The sequence below is a fragment of the Schistocerca serialis genome, chromosome 1 (assembly GCF_023864345.2).
Source record: "Schistocerca serialis cubense isolate TAMUIC-IGC-003099 chromosome 1, iqSchSeri2.2, whole genome shotgun sequence".
Taxonomy (NCBI): Eukaryota; Metazoa; Arthropoda; class Insecta; order Orthoptera; family Acrididae; genus Schistocerca; species Schistocerca serialis.
In genome coordinates, this window is record NC_064638.1 from 1,192,118,521 (window position 1) to 1,192,125,627 (window position 7,107).

At 44.7% G+C, this 7,107-nt stretch overlaps 1 non-coding gene across 1 annotated transcript; it reads left to right on the forward strand.

Moving 5' to 3' along the window:
* Nucleotides 1-6,029: 6,029 nt before the first annotated feature.
* On the forward strand, nucleotides 6,030-6,104 carry Trnas-cga (transfer RNA serine (anticodon CGA)). The gene has a single exon. It is a non-coding gene; the product is annotated as a tRNA-Ser (tRNA).
* The last annotated feature ends 1,003 nt before the right edge of the window (nucleotides 6,105-7,107 follow it).

Sequence of the window (7,107 nt, forward strand, 5' to 3'; positions counted from 1 at the left end):
AAAAAGTAAAAATTGAACTTTTCATGATTTTGAGCCTTTCCGGAGCCCCTTAACGTGGTGTTATAGTCGGCGCACGAGTGAGCATCTCCGAGGTAGCGATGTAGTGAGGATTTTCCCGTACGACCATTTCACGAGTGTACCGTGAATATCGGGGATCCACTAAAACATCAAATCTTCGACTTCGCTGCGGCCGGAGAAAGATCCTGCAAGAACGTGACCACCGGCGACTGAAAATCGTTCAACGTGACAGAAGTGCAACCCTTCCACAAATTGCTGCAGATTTTAGTTCTGAGCCATTAGAAAGTTTCAGCGTGCGAACCGTTCAACGAAACATCATCGATATGCGATTTCGCAGCCGAAGGGCCACAACGTTTTACAAACCTCGCCAGGGCCAGTCAACACGGACATCGGACTATTGATGTTGGAAACGTTTTACCTGGTCGGACGAGTCTATTTTCACGTTGTATCGAGTGGATGGACGTGTACGGATAAGGAGACAACTTCATGAATCCATGGACCCTGCGTGTCATCAGCGGACTATTCAAGCTGGTGGAGGCTCTTTAATGGTGCGGGGCGTTTGCAGTTGGAGTAATATGGGGCCCCTGATACTTGTAGATACGACTCTGACAGGTGACACGTACGTAAGCATACTTCCTGATCATCTGCATCCATTCATATCAATTGTGACGGACTTTGGCTATTCCAGCAGGACAATGCGACACTCCAGAATTGCTACAGAATGTCTCCAGAACCACTCTTTCGAGTTTAAACACTTCCGCTGGCCACCAAAATCCCCAGACATGGATATTATTGAGCATATCTGCCTTGCAACGTGCTGTTGAGAAGAAATTTCCAACCCCTCGTATACTAACCTATTTAAGGGCAGCGCTGCAGGATTTATGATGTCAGTTCCCTCCAGCACTACTTCAGACATTAGCAGACTTGATATTACGTCGTGATGCGGCACTTCCGGGCGCTCGTGGGGACCCTACACTATATTAAGCAAGTGTATCAGTTTTTTTGGCTCTTCAGTGGACATAGCAAGTAAAAGCAATACATATGTGTTATTTAGCTTTGAGAAGTGATAAAAGTAATTCATAAAGGTCACAACAAAAACAAAATAATTTTTAGAAAATCAAGAAAAGTGAGACATTTATTCAAATAATTAATAATTAGCTGATAACATCTTACATTCGACGATAACACAGCTTTATGTCCATATTACTGTTGTAGGGATTATAGTGGAATTTACTGGCAAAATTACTTACTTGAAATTCAAAGGGCGGTTGTACTATTTCAAAATAAGTTTTATAGGGTTCCTTAAATCGGTTTCTTACAAGTAGTGAATTTTTGAGTTTCACACTGTTCTTGCTAGGGTGCGGTATGTGTGCCACTTACAGGAACGTGTGAGTAGACTGTAAATGGCAGACGAGTCCAGACGTTAATTATTGTTCTTATGCAGTTTATTAGATTAACAAATCTCGATGGGTCTAAGCGACTAGATATGTGGTCTGATGTCCATAGAGTGCCTGAGTTAAGTCCCAGCTTCTCTCTTCTATGCTGCACTCTTATTGCTTATTATAGTTCCTAATGAAGTGTAAACTATGGGATAGCGCTGGCGAGATGAAACGTAGATTAGTGATGCTACAGTATCTTCTGGTTGGGGCTTGTCTGTGCATCATCTGGAACCGCCTCGAAGCAGCAACGCGCTGAAAGCACCACATGTGGATCCTAGGATAAGGAACATCAGAATGGGAAGTTCAGTTGAAGAGGAATGGGCGTCTCTAAGAAGGGTAGTCACAGGTGTTGGAGAAGCAAATTCAGCTGTTATTAAGGTAACTATATGTAAGAGTAGAAACACTTCAATTGATAGACGAAAGAAGGAAGTACAGAAATGTTCAGGGAAATTCGGCGTACACAAATACAACTCACGAGGAATAAAATAAGTACTAAGTGCAGTAAAGCTCAGGCGAAATGGCTACGTGAAAAATGTTAACAAATGGAAAAACAAATGATTGCCGGAAGGATGACCCAGTTTATAGAAAATATCAAAACAGTGTTCATCAAAATTGAAAACAAGAGATGAAACATTAACAGTGCAATGTAGATTCCACTATTAAATTCACAAGAGACGACGGGTATGTAAAACGTGTACATTGACGGTAACTATAAGGTGGAGGACTAGTCTGATGTAGTGGTAGAAGAAGGAACAGGTATCGACAGGAAAGAGATAGGGGACCCGTTATTAAAGTCAGAATTGAAAAGAGTTTTGGTAGAGTTGAGGTCAAAGAAAACAGAAGTTATAGATGTGATTCCATTGGTATTTGTAAAATCATGAGGAAGTGGCAGCCAAACGATTACTTAAGTTGCTGTGTAGAATCCATGAGAGTAGGAATGAACGATCAGACTTTTGGAAAAATGTGATCCACACAAAACCAAAGAGAGCAGTAGCAAATTACTGTGAGGACTATCACACAATTACCTTAACAGATCATGCATCCTGTTTCCTGACAAGAGTAATACACCCCATAAGAATGGAAAATAAAATTGAGGATGTTAGATGACGACCAGTTTGGCTTTAGGAGAGGTAAAGGGTGTTTGACTGTTGTCACAATCAGCACGTTCTTTACAACTTCCATCAAATGAAAACCTCTACCCATGGTTTGTTGAGCGGCTTTCACCATGCTACGATTGACGATCTGTGGCATAGAGATAAAGCAGCATGGAATAACGCACCCATACCTGCAATCCGGGCTCAGTTCAACGCAATGACCAGCCTCGTTCAGCATTTGCCAGAGTTCGTAGCTTTGCATTTTTCGTTTTTCACCACGTTTACCACCAAATGACTTACAAATTTGGAAGGGGACAAGGTTTTGCCACCGTACATTTAACATTCTTTTAGATTTGTATTTATATTAGGTCACTGTTTACGATGCAAAATCGGATTAGTAATCATTTTATTGGCTAATACTGGCTATCCACCACTTACTAACAATTTCTGCCGCACTGCAAGGCACGGAGTTAATTAGAGCCAAGTACTGATAGAAAGGGCAAAGTGCGCAACGCGTTCCTCAGAAGCTGCTACCGGCTGAAGAGCGGCTGGGAAGAGATTCGTCATATTCTGCAGTGCTGGGCATGCTGACATTCCCTGCCCTGACAGAAAGCAGAAGGAGGTGGCGTTGAACAATACTGGCGGCTTCAGAACCTCCGGAACACCGACAGAGCAGGCTGGAGGTTGTTCTCTGGTGGGACAAAAAAAAATTCAGAACAGTGTACCTGGGAATAGAGCTTCAGGAATAGAGGAATAGGACTAGACGAGGAGACATCCTTTTAGTGCGAAGGAATGCATGGGGCTATAAACGAAGTTTGCGAGATGACCTCCTCGGAATCTTCTCGTGGAAAGAACCTTGGTAGACTTTCTGCAGGAAACCAGACATAATTTTGATTGCGGAGTTTTGACGATATGGGAGGTGAAATGTGATTGGCTTACTTATTCCTGACCAATGTAGTGGGGGGTAATATCTTTATAACGGCTGCTGGAATTCGTCGTCTGAGCTCACACAAATGTAGACGCCACGTGTCCAGAATGGAGTGGGGTATAGCATAGATAGAACGCTTGTCTCCGGGCATCGATCGAAGGCGCTTCTGTACCTGGATCGATAGAAGACAATTCCCTCCAGGGATCAGCTTACAGACTCTGATGACGAGAGCCTTAGTGGAGAATCTGATGGTTAATTTTACGAAGTGTTGCTTTTGACACAGGGAGTTCATCAGGTCATTTCTCTGTAACACGGTCGTTATTCTGTTTACTTGAGTGACGACTTCTTCTCTGTGGAGTCTGGTATAAATTTAAGAGCTTCTTTACAGGAGATTACTTCTGTCGAATGTCTGTTCCTGGCTAGTGAGTAAACAAAAATCATGACACACGTTGCCTTGACTACTGCAGTAATACTGCACAAGCTGTTTGCGAACGACATATTTTGTCCACTGTACAGGCAGAGAATTGCAGGTATGCCAGGTACGTCATCTGCAAAGCGACTAACGCTCCAGCGAGCAGATGATCTGTGCTGTTCAACTGCAGTTCTCACTTCAATAGCTGATATGCGCACTCCAGTTCAGTGCATATTGAAACTCTCGCAGTAATTCTCTTGAGTTCCATTTGCTTTACCACTGAAAGTGTTATGGAAGCGCCAATCAAAGTGTAGACTTCTGTTTCCCACCGTTAAAGAGAATCAGCCAACTTGCGTCGATCTATTGTCGGGGACAATGTATACTGAAAGTCAAACATTTGTTCTCGCTATCTCAAAATTACTTGTAGGGTATAATCTGACGTTGTGTACTTCACATTTACACAGCTTTTATCAATGTACATGTTTTTTTTTTTAAAATAATATATTTTACGGTATCTGCGTTGTAGTTCATTCTAGTAGCATGCAGACAGAAATGATCAGTTTGATGTGCTAAACTGAAGTTAAACCACTACACGATTTTTCATTTTATGAAAATCCCAAGACGTATGTTGTCAATAGCCAGGTCAACTTAATTATGTGTAGATGGGAGGACCCCACTGCGGAGGTAACGTTAGGCAACCACACGTACACATGCTTTACGTTACGGTCACCATGGTTGTTTACAAATTTAATACCGTTTCCTTCCTGCTACAATGTTTATGTGCAATATACACTGAAGTGCGAAAGAAACTGGTAGGGTCCCCGTAAGCACGCGAATGTGCTGCAACACTACCTGACTGGAACTCGACTAATGTTTGAAGTAGTGCTGGAGGGAACTGATACTATGAATCCTACATGCTGTCCAAAATCCGTAAGAGTACGAGGGGGTGGAAATCCCTTCTAAACAGCACATTGCAAGGCATCCCGGATATGCTCAATAATGTTCTTGTCTGGGGAGTTTGGTGGCCAGCGGAAGTTTTTAAACTCAGAAGAGTGTTCCTGGAGCCACTCTGTAGCAATTGTGGACGTGTACTGCAATTGCCCAAGTTTGTCGACATGCGCAATGGACATGAATGAACGCAGGTGATCAGACAGAATGCTTACGTACGTGTCACCTGTCAAAGTCGTATCTAGATGTATCAGGGATCCCATAACACTCCAGCTGCATACGCCCCACACCATTAAAGAGCCTCCACCAGCTTGAAAAAGACCCTGATAACATGCTGGGTCCATGCATTTATGAGGTTGTTTCCATATCTGTATACGTCTGTTCACTCGATACGTTTATTCACTCGTCCGACCAGGCAACATGTCCAACAGTCCAATATCGGTGTTGACGGTGCGTAAAGCTTTGTGTCGTGCAGTCGTCAAGGGTACACGAGTGGGCCTTCGGCTCCGCAAGCCCATATCGATGATGTTTCGTTGAATGGTTCGCGCGCTGACACTTGTTGATGGCCCTGCATTGAAATCTTTAGCGATCTGCGGAAGGGTTGCGTTTCTGTAACGCTGAACGATTCTCTTCAGTCATCGTTGGTTGCTGGTCGCGTCCTAGCAGGATCTTTTCCCGGCCGCAGCGATGTCGGAGATTTGATTTTTTACCAGATTACTGATATTCACGGTACACTCGTGAAATGGTCGTATGTTGAAATCCCCACTCCATCGCTACCTCGAAGATGTTGTGTTATACTGCTCGTGCACCGACTGCAACACCAAGTTCAAACTCACTTGAATCTTGATAACTGGCAGACGTAAAGCTGTGAGTACCGGGCGTGAGTCGTGCTTTGGTAGCTCAGTTGGTAGAGCACTTGCCCGCGAAAGGCAAAGGTCCCGAGTTCGAGTCTCGGTCGGGCGCACAGTTTTAATCTGCCAGGAAGTTTAATATCAGCGCACACTCCGCTGCAGAGTGAAAATATCATTCTGGAAACATCCCCCAGGCTGTGGCTAAGCCATGTCTCCGCTGTATCCTTTCTTTCAGGAGTGCTAGTTCTGCATGGTTCGCAGGAGAGCTTATGTTAAGTTTGGAAGGTAGGAGACGAGATACTGGCAGAAGTAAAGCTGTGAGTACCGGGCGTGAGTCGTGCTTCGGTAGCTCAGTTGGTAGAGCACTTGCCCGCGAAAGGCAAAGGTCCCGAGTTCGAGTCTCGGTCGGGCGCACAGTTTTAATCTTCCAGGAAGTTTCATATCAGCGCACACTCCGCTGCAAAGTGAAAATCTCATTCTGGATACATATCCATGTATTTGAGTGCGCATGCCTGTAACAGTTTCTCTGGTGCTTCAGTGTATAGTAGTTATCTGCTGTCCCTCCAAGGGACCACGTATAATGACCGACAGTGCGAATACTCTAGAAGACAGTGAAATCCTGTAGTACAGACCTTTACTCCCCTTGTTCACGAACGCATATCGAGAAAGCTGCGTGGCCAAATGTGCACAGAACAGGCTGTGCGGAGGCGTTTCAACTCGGCCGAGCGTCGCCCACTGCTCGCTGCCGTCTTATTCCTCGGCTCTGCCGGCACTCCCTCCGCGAGAAGAGAAACAATTCCCCGAGCCGGCAGCGAGTGTGCATGCGAGATGATCCAATAGCGGAGCTGCACCTGCGACGCTCGCGTATCACCCAGGGCCACGACTCGCTCGCAGCCGGCCCGGTTCCCCCTCCTGTATCGGAGTGTGTCAATACGAGGGCTGGTAGCCAAGTGCACAGCAGCCTACCTCACAATATACTGCAACATTTGTTATCCCCCAGTCCCTGCTCATTTACACCAACAAAGGCGTAGACCGAGGAACTCCTATGAGGAAAAACATTTAATACAGATACGGAGAAAATTTAAAAACTCTGCTGCTGTTATTGAACGAAGACAGATTATGGACGCCCAATATCTTGAAATTCAGTTGGATAATAGCCTTATCTTCAAGTAGTTGTTAACAGACGACAGTATACGTTTTATGAGTTAACTGAATACTTGTGAATAAACACTGATCAGCCAGAACATTACGACCGCCGACCTGCAGTCGATAGAAACCGTTCCAGGTCAAAGCAGAGTCACCTGACGGCGAATGACTGGAAGTATTATCGGTGAGCGTGCTGTGGTATATAGACACGTGATCAGGCTGAGTCTGACAAAGAGCAGATTGTGATGGCCTGGAGGCTCGGTAAGAGTAT